The sequence below is a fragment of the Ochotona princeps genome, chromosome X, assembly GCF_030435755.1.
Source record: "Ochotona princeps isolate mOchPri1 chromosome X, mOchPri1.hap1, whole genome shotgun sequence".
Lineage (NCBI taxonomy): Eukaryota > Metazoa > Chordata > Mammalia > Lagomorpha > Ochotonidae > Ochotona > Ochotona princeps.
In genome coordinates, this window is record NC_080865.1 from 106,060,554 (window position 1) to 106,074,859 (window position 14,306).

The window sequence follows — 14,306 nt, forward strand, 5'->3', positions numbered from 1 at the left end:
GCCTCTGGTGGGTGTGGCCAGAGCCTGGATGGGTGGCTGGGGTGTGCCCAGGCAATGCTCCTCCGCCTCCGGGAAGAAGGGTCACAGGCTTCATTTGTCCACTTGCAGAGGGGATGGGCGGGCCCCTGACTCCCTCACTCACCACTCCAGGGCTCCAGACTGAGCAGGCGTGGCGGGGGCGGGAGCGCGCACAGGCGCCGCGCGGGCCTCAGCCAGGAGGGCCGGCCACAGAGGAAACGACAGGGCGGGATCGCCCCCTCCGCTGGGAGACACTCGGGTCTAGACGGATTGGCAAGGGCGGCGGGGCTGAGTCACTTGCGTCTGGAGCTGGAGACACGGGCGCCAGGACTGGAACATGAACATGCCCGCTGGGGGAGGGGGTTGCTCGACCCCACCTCCTCGCCTAAGCCAAGCCTGATTCCCAGCGTCAGCTCAGTTGAGGGACCAGACAGGGACAGCCTTCAGAGGGAGGCGAACGGGTCCATGTTATGGGCAGGAAGAGGCAGATTGGGGCTGGGGTAGAAAGATGACAAAGTCCCAAAGGTAATCCCACCTCCCCCAGCCACGTAGGCTGACTCAGAGTCTCCCTCCTAAGGGACCCCCACACCCTAGAACCGCAGCAGCTTAGATTCTGGGAGACCCCAGCAGCGAAGGGGCTGGGAGTTCTCTATTATGAAATAAGCATTTCTTCAACTTTCCCTATACCCCAGCATCAGCGTCCTGTTAGGGCTTGCTCTGGCTCTCTCGCTCTCTCTCCAGGTCTGGAAGCACAGAGAGTGAGTCTGGATCGGCTGATGTATTTTGTGCTCACGAAAGCATCTGCAAAAAAAAGTCATTTAATTGGGACCAGATCCTTTGGGGTTGCGGTGGCTTTAAAACCTGATGAGTTTCCTCCAGGGAAGGGCTGCTGGCAAGGGGAAATGGCATGGAAAGTCTGGCTTTTTGCTCCTCAAGGCTTTCAGGAGGGAAAGGCCTGGGTACCTTTAATGCCATACAAGGCAGCTGCAAGAGCATGTACTGTGGGGTAGACCCAGGCCACGTGTGTCTGTGTGCACCCTGGCGCCCATGTCTCTCAGATATGATGGGAAAGGTTCAAGAAGAAGCCATGCCCTTGGCCCTGAGCTCCACATACATACATGCAACTGGTTGCCAGTGTTAGCTTGGCTGTGTAAGAACCAACCTCCCAGTCTAGTGGTTGACCTGTTAGGTGTGAGGATGGCCAACTCCTCCCACAGAATCCTGACTCCACCTGCTTCCCCTACCCGGTTCCAAGCCATACACCAGTGCCCTCCCCCAGCAGCCTGAGGGACCCTCTTAGAAGTCAGATCTTGTTAGCAATGTGCAGTGGCTCCCTAGATTGTCCACAGACAGAGAGAAAGCCCATCTGCTGCAACACCCTAACCCAGACGACCACCGCCTTCCCTCCTTTCTGCCACTCTTTCTTGGGGTCTCTGCACTCACACCTCCACCCGAGTCACTGTCACACAGTCCTGGCCTGTCCCTCCAATCCCCGTGACCAACCCCTTTATTGATCATGTTGTTCCCGCGTGCCTGCCAGCAGAAGCTCAGGACAGTTCTCTGATTGGACGGTTCTCTAAGGAACCTTAAGGGTCATGGGTCTTGGCTTTGGAGTTCCAACTCACAGAGGCACATGTGGGCACCTGTTTGTAGGTCATTGGCTACAACGTGGAAGGCAAAGAGGAGTGGAGGAACCATAGTCGCTTCCTTGTTCTTAGTGTCTGAACATTGGACAGCTAAAAGCAACCTTGATCATCTACTGCAGCTTCTGTTGGCTCCTGCCAACCAACTCTCACACTCTAGAACTTTCTCAGACTACACTATTGAGATCAGGAGACTGAGACACTGCATAGGGAGGATTGCTCCTTAGATCACATGGCCAGTTGGGAGCCTGAAGATCCTTCCAGCAGGGCCTGGGCTTCATCCCTGCTTCCTGGAAAATCCCAGACACTAGGCTCCAGATTAGCGTTGGCTAACAGCTCAGGACTGGGGAAGGCGTGGAGAAGCCCAGGAACTCTGGCTTCTGCCAAATCCCCTCCCCAACCCCTCATCCCCAGCTAACTGCGCTCTCCAGGGATCCTTTAAGGTCCCCATGATGGTTAGATGCCCTGAGACTAGACAGAATAGGAGGATTGCCACTGTTCCAGGGGCCCACCCAGGGAAGGGCAGCAAGATAAGTACGGGGAGGGAGCTGAGGAAGTGAGAGCACTGAGGCCTTGGCCCTTCCTGCTTAGGTGGCTAAGAGTGGTGCCTCCCTTCTCCGGGCTGCTTATGCCAGAGAAACCTGGGAGCAGGCTCCCCCACCCCCAGCCAGCTAATGGGAACCAGATGGCAGGATGTTTAGTCAGCGCCCGGGGAGTGCATGAACAGGGGGAAATGGGTAAGGGGCCAGGATTCCAGCAACCATCCCCAGCTGGGGGAAGGGCAGCACCAAGGCTCCCTTGCTGCCTTCATCCAGGGGCCAGGCCCACTGCGATGCCCACCTGGGAGGCAGGGATCTAGCCTTCATGTGGTTGGCGGCGGCCTCCATCTCTGGGCCAACTCACAGACCATCTGCCTTGTATGCCAGTTTTCCCATGCCTACATGCCCCTACCCCAACTTCATAAGTGCCCTCCCTTCCCCCAAGGAAAGCCACTGGGTGCACAGGCAGACACAGGCCTCACCCTTGGCTTCCAACACATTTGCTTACTCCCCAGACTGTCCCTGTCTCTGTTCTGTGTGTGACCTGGTCCCAAATTCAGGTGGTAAAGCAGAATTTTTCACAGTAGCAGGTAGGGGGGAGAAAGATGCTGGGGACCCCATGTTGGCTTCTGAGGACAGTGACTTCTACCGCTGCTCCTCGCACCCTGCACAGGAGTAGCAGGAAAGTTTCTCTGTTGCTTCTTATACCTGTTGTCTCCCGTAAGGACCTGCCCCCATGCCCCATGGTCATGGCCAGGCTGCACATTCCTTGCTGATGGCCCTTCCAGGCCGTGGACCCTCCCCCACCACATCCTCTTGCCCCACCTCCCCCAAGCAAGCCTTGCCCACAGTTAACTCATTTTCTCAGATTGCGTCCAAACATAAGTCAGTGCTGGACAGAGCTGTAGGAAAAGCTTCCTCAATGCTGGCAGCAGGACCAAGCCTTGTGGTGAGCTCAGTCCATCCTGCCAGCCCCCCGGCCCCCTCTGCCTACCCTCGGCCAGGTCTGGAGGGCTGGAGCTGCAGGATCAGCCTGCGGATGCAGGGGCCAATCCGCCGCAGTGGGCACTGCCAGCAACCGTCTGCTTCTGACTCGGGGACCTGTGTCCCAATACCCACCCCTTTTGTTCCCCCCCACACACCTGGCAGTGCCTTCTTCTGAGCTTAGCCTCACACTGTCCTGACACACAAGAGTCTCAGCAGCTGTGTGCGTGTGATACCCTGGGCCATCTGGGAGTGGGCTGACCACAATAGTGCTTGCACCTTTGGCCAAGAAGCCTCGGTAGACCTATGAGGTGGCCAGCATGCCCATGTGGAGGGGACAGCCCCAGGACATTCAGACTCTCCCCACCACCACACTCATACACGTTTTTACAAAGCAGGAAGTTGAAGCCGGGAGGACATGGGGCCAGTACAAGAAACGAGCCAACTCCAACTCGAGGTAGGCCCATGCCCAGCTTCTACTGGAGTGTAAAAGTCGAGGGGGGTCACACTCCCTGCGCTGCTCTCCCCGTGTACCCCCATTTCACCTAGAATCAACAGGCCTCAGCACTGGCCCTCAGTCTTGGCAGGTTCCACTGGGGCTGGACCTGCCATAGCCATTGGCTCCAGCACCTTCCGCCACCACCCAGCCCTCACCGGTTCTGGGGGAGCCAAGAGGCCCCAGCCCCTCTCCTTTCCTGGCCTTGGAGGTGGGAGCTGGCAGTGTATTTCAAGCACCTGGTCTGTGGTGGGGCCCACAGGCCCACTGTGTGTGGACACAGGCACCCCATTCATGGGGGCCCCTGGGCGCATGCCAGGGGCGAATGAATGCAGGCTTCATGGCGAGGAACATCAGGGCCAAGGGAAAACCTCTGTCGGTAGGCAGCTCTGTTGGCATCTGTACTTCTCCTCAGCTTAGGGAAGCCAGAGCATGGCCTGTGGAGTTGCGTGTTTGGAAGGCCAGGGGCCATCCTAGGATAGGAGCAGGAAATTAGGCAGTAGCACTGTCAGGAGCCGTGTCGCCAGGCCTCAGGGACCATGCGTCTCATCGGCCACAGCCCCTGCAGCACCTCTCCGGCCCTCTGCCGCCACTGCTTGCGGGGCCTGCCCACTGGGGTCATGAGGACTGCGCTGGTCCCCACCTTGGCCCTTCAGGTGGGGTACTGTTCTCCAGGGGTCCTGGCCAAGCTTGAGAAAGCCCACAGCCCTGCCAACCCTGCAGCTGCTGCCCAGCTTGCCTGGGTGCCCCAATGGTGAATAGTTGCACTTCTCCCCACCAGAGGAAGAGGGGTGCCTGCCCAGAGAAAGCCAGTCAGCCAAGGCCACCTGCCTGCCATTCCCTTGGTGTGCACAGCCTCAGTGGCCCCGTGCCCAGGCCTTGGAAGGGACCAGGGAGAGACAGGCCCCATAGAAGGGGATGCTTCACAGCACTGCAGGAAATTCTCTGGGTTTGTAGGGGGTCAAGCAGATCTGGCTGCCCTGGGGCATGCTGGGATAAGGAGCATCTCAGGATAGTTGAATGCAAGGTTCATGAGTGGGATGGGGTGGTCAGGAGAGTGGGGTTTAAGGCCCTCAAATAACTGACAGCTCCTCAAGAAGACCTCCAGGCTTGCCTGTCCTGCCACCTCCCAGCAGCCTCTGCAGCTTTCACTTGCAAAAGCAAACCATGCCAGGTAACAGCAACCCATTCCCCTCCCCAGAGGCTGTGCCTGGCAGGCACCTGGAGGTCTCTGCTTACCACTTGGCACAATGAAGATGGCATGTTGTGAGTGCCCCGGCTCTGGGGGATGTGAAGGAAGGGAGGCCACAAAGTCCCCTGAGCAGATCCCTCTGCCATGTAGGAGTTCCAGCTGACCAAGTCCTCACTGGCTCCTTCTGCAAGTCACCTGCGGGCCAGCCTTGTGATCCATCAGCCAGATAGACCACGGGCTGAGCTCACTGCCAAGAGGGGGCCCATGGAGCTCACACAGAGCTCTCTGCCCCCCTGCCAAAAGGCACCTGCAGGGCCATTACTAAGGGAATAGCAGTCTCCAGCATCCGGGAATAAGCAGCAGCCTCAGAATAAGGGGCTGGGCAGTGAGCTCACTCACGCCCAGGCCAGGGTTGCCGTGCAGCCCGAGGCAGGGAAGCTCTGGGCTGAGAAGCTTAGCTTGTTGCCAGCCAGTAGAGCCCCTGGGACCCCAGAGGAGCTGTTGGGCCCTCGGCTGGGCCCACGCTGGAAGACAGGAAGTCAGGCAGAGAAGCCTGAAGCTCAGGAGACCCCTCCAAACATAAGCAGTGGCTGGAACATGCACAGCTCCTGGAGGTGACAGTCACTCATGAGTGTGCCCAGTGGCCACCGACCCCTGCCCAGGTCACTGGGAGCCCAAGTTGCATGTCTGGAGCAGAAGGGAAACCTTCCAAAGTCTTGGTCTCCAGCCTCAGAGGGAGGGACCCTAGGGGACCTGTGCCCCTGGTTCCCAGGGGAAGCCAGCAAGCCCAGGATGCTCTGGCCCTTCACAGCTTCTGTTGATTATGACCAGGCCAGTCTGTGCCTCTCTCCCCCCAGGACTGTGAAGCTGGCACCAACAGAAGGAGCACAGCAGGGGCCACAGAAGCAGCAGCTGCCTCGCAGAGGCCACTGGTGGTGGGCTGAGAAGGCCTAGGGGCAGGCGAGGGCACGGGCCTGGGCATACAGCATCAGGTGCTGTAGGACGCACCATGTCCTCCCTTCCGGCCAACGTGTCTGCTGACCCCTGCGGCAATGCCAAAGTAAAACATGTCCTCACCATGAGCGACATGGGACTGACCACACTTTACCTGGTCGGTGAGCAACTGCTCTTTCCCAGCAATCACCCCTGCAACAGACCTAAGGTTGTGTGGCTCAGTCCTCACCCTGCTTTCCCCCAAGGCGGATCCTCAGCAACTGGGGTTGTCACCAGGCAGTTAGACTAGCACATGTTCTAATAGGTCTGGGTCACAGGCAGACAATGCCCCAACCTGGGAGTCAGAATAGGTAGCTCGTCCGAGGAGTGTGTCACCACTACCTCGAAGGCCAGACATGGGAGGCAGAGAGAGGCAGATGGCAAGGACTCTGGGTACATGTAGTGTGGCTGCTGCCCTTACGTGCACAGAGAATGAAACTGCCAAGATCCCAGCCCATGCATTCCTGGGGCTACCCAAGCTGGAGGGGCTGGATCTGAGCAAAAACAAACTGGATGGCCGTGGCCTGCACTCCCATGCTTTCAAGGTGTGCCATTAGCCCTGCACCTGCTCTCTCTGGGGGCCTGGCAGGGAGAGGGGCTGTGCAAGGGAGAGCTGCCGGAAGTAAGGCTTGGAAGAGGCATTGCAGGCAGCACCCTGCATGGCTGACTTCCATGATGGGCGTGTACAGCTTGTAGCCAACAGCATGGGGAGCACTGCACCCCTTGGGCTCCAGGCAGGAGCCAATGGAGACCACAGACAAGCCTGTCTACCAGGAGAAGTAAGAAGCCTTCAGGCAGCCATCAGGGGAGGGGGGGTGTGCCTTAGCCAGGACAGGCTACAACCATGCCCAAGTGACCATCATGGTAGCACCCCAGACTCCAGCCTGGCTCTTCTCCCTGCCCTTCAGAATCTGACATGCCTAAAGTGGCTGAACCATGATGGGAATTTGCTGCCCATGGTGCCCGCCTTGCCTATCTCCCTGCAGGGGCTCAAGTTCAATGACAACCTCCTGCAAGACCTGCAGAAGGGCAGCTTCCAGGGGCAGCAAGGTCCAGGGGCCAGCTTGGGGGAGAGGCGGAGAGGTGTGGGTGAGCCGAGGGTATACCCAGTGGGATGCACAGCCACGCGGTTGCTGGGCAGCCTAGGGAGAGGGCCACCAGCCTGGCTGAGTGGCCCTGGTCTCTCCTGGAACTCCCCCCAGGAGCTCCACAACCAGCCAGGGTGTCCGCCTTGCCACTCCCACAGGGCTCAGCCAGCTGCTGACACTGGAGGTAGAAGGAGGTGAGCTGTGGAAGCAGGAGATCTCCCCCTTGGCCCTGCAGCCTCTGTACAGCCTGTTCTACCTGAGGTGAACCAGAACCCCACCAGCCTGCTGGCCTCCCTGCAGGTGAGCCAGGAGCCCCCAGGACGAAAGTAGTGTCGCCATGCTCAAGCAGCCTCAGCTTCTACTGAGAGTGCAAAGGGAAACCTCCTGTTTAGAAAATTTGTTAATCAGTTGGTTTGACAGACAGTATATAGAGGGAGGCCTTTTGTCTGCAAATTCACACTCCAAATGGCTACAAACAGCCACAGCTTGGCCAGGCTGAAGCCAGGAGCCTGGAACTTCATCTGGGTTTCTTACCTGGAGTGGCAGGGGCCCAAGTAGTTGGTTTAATTCTGTTGCTTCCCCAGGCACATTAGCAGGCAGCTGGATGGGAAGTGAAGCAGCCACTTCACCTGGCACTCCCTAATGCAATGCTGGCATCACAAGTGGTGGGTTAATCCTCTGTAACCACAACATTGACTCCCTTGACAATGATCTTGGTAGCTGTGTTTCTGGAGGCTCTGAGGACCTAATGCACAGATGGCAGGTGTCCTCAAGATCCTTTGCACAGATGCAGAGACAATGACAGCTGTGTCCCCATGGGTAGGGCAGGGTGGGAGGAGGCAATGCAGGCAGGCAATGGGAACAGGCTGAGCAGGGCTCAGTGGCGAGCAGAAGCCCCTCACGTGACCCCTGACCCTAGGAGCTGCACCTGGCCACCAACCTCAGTGAAGAGGTGACAGAGGGTACACTGACCCTCAGCCTCAGCATGCTGATGCTCAGCAACGACCGGCTCCGTGAGGACTGCCTGGCACCCCAGGCCTTGGATCGCCCTCCTGTGAGCGGCCCAGCTCAGCAGGGCTTCATCCTGGCAGGTACACAGAGCCCAGAGAGGCTAGCAGGGTGGGCAACAAGAGAGGGCCAAGGAGACCAAGGGCTCCATGGTTCGACACCAGGAGCTGGTAGCAAGCAGCTGATTTGGTATACTTGGGTCCCTACCTGCCACTCACCTGCTCCTCAACATCTTGCCAGATTTTGAAGCCCTTCAACTCTGGCCCTGAGATCCACAGGCCAGAAATCTGGAATCTAAGTGTTAGGGCAGCACATGCCAGCTAGGGGATTGGGGCATCAGGGAGCTCCTTTGCCTCTCCCAGTTTCCGGGGGCCCCAGCTCACTCCAGTCGCTGGGCCTGTCTGCACATGGCTTTCTCCCCTGTTGGAGCCTCTGTCCTCTTTTCCTTGGGGATCCTGGACCAAGCTCAGGCACCATCCTTCCCTCCAGCCACCAAGACCCTTTTGCCAAATAATGCCACGTTTGCAGGTTCTAAGCAGGCGTATTTTGGGGGGGGGGTCGCCCTTCCTCTCAGTACTGGAAGGTCTCTGATGACTCCAGATGTGGTTGGCAGAGCTGGGTTGGGCACCGAGGGGCCAGGACATGGCATGGGGACAAGACAGGGGCAGGGCAGGGTGGAGGCCAGGCGAGAGGCTGGTAAGGCTCTGGTGGCTGCCATGGCAGGGCTGGGGATGGCGCAGGGGAGAGATGGGGTCCACAGGCGCTCTGCCGTTCCAGAGCCTCCCGCCCAGTGTCCCTGTGTTCCAGGAAAAAGTTACCAGAATGTTTGGGTTTAATTATTCCATTTTCCTCTCCCACTCTTGCCAAAAGGGGCACAGGAAAGCAGACAGCAGCCTGGGAGGGGCCGCCCAGCCACGCTCCACTCCCGCCGCCCATCGTGGGGCCTGGGCAGGGAGCTGGCTGCCAGTCAAGCCTGAGTCTACGGCTGCTGAGGCTGGCTTCTCTCTCTCTCTCTCTCTCTCTCTCTCTCTCTCTCTCTCTCTGTTTCCCCGACCCCCCCCCCCATTTTTGGCAGAAGGGGAGAGGCCTGTTGCTAGCTCTGTGGGGCACGAAGCGAAGGAGTGAGCACATGCGTAGGGCTGATGCTTAGGGCTGAGGCAACATCACTGAGCAGAGCTGCCCTGCCTGTTCTCGTGCCTGCAACGGGCCTGTGTGCGGAGCAACACGCCATGGGCCACCTGCTCCCTGCCCACCCAGCCATCTTCTCAGGCCCTCAAAGCTCCCTCCCTGGCACTTTTCTGCATAGCTGGTGACAAGACAGGTGAGGTGGTACAGAGACACAAGGAGAGGGCTGCACAGCGCCTCACCCTGCTGTGTTCCTGAGGCTTAGGAGCCCAGGTGGCCCTGTGCCAAGGGTGAAGAAGGGGGCAAGGCATGGGAATTCCACACACATCATGTCTTCTTGGGCCCCTGGGGACAGAGAGGAGCCCAGCAGCCCAGCAGGGCCTGGTCTAACTCACATGAGGCCCAGGTAGAGCTGCCTCCTGGGGGAACTGGCAGCTCGCCCCAGACCTGTGCACTCCCACCTCAGGAAGCTGGCTGGTGCCCATGCCCTCTTTCCTGCCCCAGGGCCTCAGGCGCCTGATGTCGCACCACAACTTTATCGAGTGCATCCTTGGCCTCGTGTTAGCACACATGAAGCCCAGCCTGGAGTTGTCGCAGCTGTCCCACAATGGGCTGTGCGCCAACAGCATCCATGCTGCGTCTCTCTGAAGCCTGCGCAGCTTCCTAGTTGAGCTGCTGCTGAATCACAACAAGCTGCAGGCTGTGCCTCAGGGGCTGCTGAGCCTCAAGTGGCTACAGGTACTATGCCTGAGCCACAACAAGATCAGCTGGGGGCCCTGCCTGTGCTGTCCCGTGTCTGCCACTGCCCACCACCAGCAAGGGGAGGAAGACGCAGCCTGAGGCCTGGAAGCCCTGCCTGCCTGATGTGCTCGGGAAGGCTACTGCCCCTGCAGAGCTCAGAGCCCTGGGAGAGGCCTCAGCCAGGCAGTGGAGGATGATGATGGCAGTCTGTGGCCCTCAAGCGTGCAGGGGGCTGGAGGCCCCATGGCAGGAGCCCACTCCTCTGACTTCCCCCCGCTTCTTGCAGGATGTCTGCCATCCTTGCGTGCTTCACAGACACGTGCCCTTGAATTCCATCTGTGACACAGGTGTGGCCCAAGACTCCAATCTCATCTCCACACACCTGGAGCACAACCTCATCGCCCCACGCCGCATCCTGCCCAGGGCCTTCTCCAGCAGCCAGCCCTACCACAGCGTGGTCCTCCAGCCCCCGCCAGTGGGAGCTGGAACCCTCCTAGCCCCACCCTGGCCAGCAGCTGCCAACACATGCATGCTCACTGGGGCGGTGGGCCAGATCAGACTTTGAGAGGACCCTGCTGTGTGAAAGACACCCATTTCCCAGCCAGACTGAGTGAGCAACCCAGCAGGGTATATATAAGGAGGGCAACATTTGCTTACACTTGAACTCAATAAATATGTCTTGTTGAAGCCAAGGGCCCTGAGCTTTGCCTTGGCAGCAAGGGCTGCAGAGGCCGCTTTCCCGCCACCCAGCCTTTGCCCTAGTCACACCCAAGTCTGCACCGAAGCTAGGGGCTGCTCTCGGTGGCATTTTGGTGAGAGTACTTTCCCTCACCCCTCCCCACTCTAAATTCCAGAATCTTCCTCCTGGTCCCCTCCCTTTGCACATCCACCATCCAGCCTCCAACGTAGCCTTATGTCAGAGGAGACTGTGGGGGAGCAGCCACTTAACAATGCCTGGGGGGGAGTCAGCACTTGGTCCCCAAGGACCCAGCGGTGACTGCCCCCTGGCCAGAGCTGCTGACCGCGTGTGATGCTTCAGCTTGGTGGACTGGTCGAGCGTACTAGGCACAGACCCAGCGTCTCTGCGGCGCCCTGCCTCACAGCTCACGACACTACCATGCCCCATGCTCTCGAGGGGGCAGGACAAACCCCAGATCTAAGCCTTGGGGGAGTGACAGTTCATGGCAGTCTGGGAGCAGCAACACCGCCTGGGGACAGGCCAGCAGGAGATGGGTGGAGTAAAGGAAGGAGAAAATATGCTGCCCATTGCAGAGATCCCCTCTCTCCCTCCCCCGCTCCCATGTTCTCAGACTCTGGGAAGCTGGTGGAGTGTTTGCTTTGGACTCGTCCCTGCATTCCTTCGCCTCCCAGGCCAGGACCACCAGATAGGGCACTTCCTGTTTGGGCTGGGTTAGAGGTCAGCAGCCCTGGAGGCACTGTGTGCACACGCGCGCGCGCACACACACACACACACACACTCATTTTTTTTCAGTTCTTTCGACCCCCTCGTTGGGGGCCCAGCCCCTGTCTGTCCTACTTCAAGCACCCTCCAGCCCCCATGCTCCTCCTCCACATCTTGTCCTCCCCACGTCACCTTCTCCAAGCTCAGGAGGTGAGGAGGCCAGCACTTATCAAGCAACCTTGTCCCGTGAGAGGGAGAAGGGGCTGGGGGCAGTACCACAGGGTGAAGGCAGGCAGGAGATGGGCAGTCCACAGGGGCTTCCCCAGCTTCACAAGACAAGAAGTAGCTGGGCCCTTGGGGCTGCTGTGGGGGGGGGCACAGCTTGGATGGGAACCAACCCGTCCCAACTCACACTCAGGAGGCTGGAATGGGGGATTTACATGGGAGCTTTCCAAGTTAACACTTGGGCTGCTTAACAGGTAGGCGAGAATCAGTCAACCCCACAGGCACTCAGGTGCTGGGTGAAGGATATAAGGCTTTCCTCCTTGTGCCATTATGAGCTGGGGCTGCCCAGCAAAGGGAACAAGGCTGGCTAGGTCAAGGACTCAGCCCAAGCAAGTCCCCCAAAGGGCCAGGAGCTCAGGAGTCCTCCCTGGTCCCTGCAGTCAGGCCTCTAGGGATGTGGCAGGGTCCAGCACTGCAAGGAACATCCCCAGTTCAAGTCCTTGTCACGCTGTGTCTGCCTTCCGCCAGCAGCTGCTTCTCGGTGCCCCAGGGGTCTCCTTAGGGGCAGCTGCTGGTTCCAGTCGGCGTGCTCTAGACAGCATTACTTGCTCAGGAAGTGGCCTCGAAGAAGTACGAGTGACCCACAAGACTAGCAAGTTCAAGGGGTGGAGAAGGGGCAGGGAGCCATAGTGCTCCTGGGGGTTCATTCAGCCTGTATATACTGCTCCTCCGATCCTGACCCTGGGCCCAAAGTCAACCTTTGTTTCTCCCCCTCATCACTGGGCTCCCCTCAAGATCCTTGCTCCATAGCAACTACACAGGGACAAGCCAGGCTGGGTGGGACTGTCTGGCCCCAGGCCAGGTGCTGGCCTCTGCTGGGGATGTGGTACCTCATTTAACCTGCATCTACCTCCTTGCAGGCTGTCCACGGAGGTTCCCCAAGGCCCTCCTCCGGCCATCTCCCCGTCCCTGCATCTCTAAAGATAGCCAAGATGCAGGCCGGACCTATGCCGAGCACCCCCCGCGGGCCCTGAAATTACAGCCCTGGTGGACAAGAAGGGAGAGACGCTGTGTGATTATGTCCTCGGGGGAAGGTCAAAAAAAGCTCCTGGCATGGGCAGCGCCAGCTTTCACCAGCCACACCTCAGCCATCCGGCACTGGAAAACTTCCAGAAAGTGGAAACTAGACCCACTCAGCACCAGCTCAGCTCTCTAACCATCTCCTGGGCATGTTGGCAAGAGCCTCCTGTGCAGCTGCCCTGCCCCCAGCGCGCCGAGGAGCCCCTGAGGCCTGCATGTTGCTGCAGCTCTAGCCACGATGGCCATGCCCAGCGCCTGGCCATCAAGCATGGCCAAAAGCAGCTCAGGTCTTTCTATGTGGGAAGCTGCCACCCAGGGAGAACAAGAGGAACAGGGCTCAGACGGCAGACTCTCACACTGCTGCGATTGACAGCGGGTCCCAGGCCGTGTACTGTAGGGGCCTCACACCACAGCCTAGCATTTCCTGCCCAAAGCGACTTGTGTGGGGCTTAGAGCGTGCCCTGTGTGTGTGTGCCCCACTTCTGCCCTGATCCCCAGCCCCCTTTGAAGCTGGGGCACTAACAGCTGCAAGCCAGCTGTGGAGGCCAGGCTGTTGCTGACACAGGGTCCTCAGGTTTGTGCACAAGCCAAGGGAGTGGCAGCTGGCTGTGGCTCTGTGGGATTCATGCTTTCCCGTCAGCCCTTTCCTCCTTGGGACTCCTCCCCTCGTGCCTGTGCATCAGCAAGCACCGCGTGTGGAGAGGTAAGCGAGCCAGGCTGCTGTGCAATGTGGCCTGGGAACTGACCAGGGCATGGTGGCTGGGCCCGAAAACTTGCCCCAGAAACCTGAAGGGGATGAGCGGTGGATGGGCCGTGTGCCTGTCTGGGCTCTAAGAGCCTTTCCCAGAGCCACACAGCAGCGGCTGCCACAGCTGCAATCAGAGGCACCGTGCACCACCCCCCAACTCCCATCCCCTCCACCCTGGGCTCCTGGAGAGTTAAGCCAGCTGTGCTCTAGCCTCCTCCTGCTCCGGAGCCCCAGGGACCTCCGGAAATGCCTGCTCTTCCTTCCTGCCTTGCTGCACACCCCCACCCCGGCCTCCTCCCACCGCTGCAATGCCTGACCCCTCTAACCAGCCAGGACCCTCAGCTCCTTGCACTTCACATGCGGTCTAGGCTCTTTGTGTGGAGCTTGGAGGCAAACAGAAAATGCCCAAGAACTTTGGTGCTTCCGGTCTGGTCTGGGAGTGGCCCCCAAATTAAAGGGCCAGGCCAAGTGACTCAGCTGACCTTGGAGCGATTACAAACCATAGACACAGGGAGCCTCCGGGCACAAGAAGTGGCTTTGTGCCAGGATCACCCAGATGCAATCCCCCACCTTCAAGCTAGAGCTCCGAGATGCATCCCACCATCCCCCACTCCCCACACAGAGGGTCGCCTCTCCAGGAACTGGCCTACCGCCTATTGGCGTCCTGAGAGTGAGCTGTAGGCACTCTGCACTATAGCGCCCTGCTTTAACTCACCTCCTCCAGGGAGCCTTTCTGTGTGTGACCCTGAGAAGGCAAGAAATAAGAAGCAACATGGGGCCAGCACCATGCTATAGCACTCTAATCCTTTGCCTGTGGAGCTAGCATCCCATATAGGCATCTTGGTCCTAGCTGCTCCACATCCCATCCAGCTCTCTGCTGATATGCCTGCCTGGGAAGACAGTAGAAGACAGCCGAAACGTTTGGGACCCTGCACTCACGTGGAACACCCATGAACTCCTGGCTCCTGGCTTTGGACCAGTCCAGCTCTAGCCATTGGGGCCATTTGGGGAGAGAGCCAGCAGA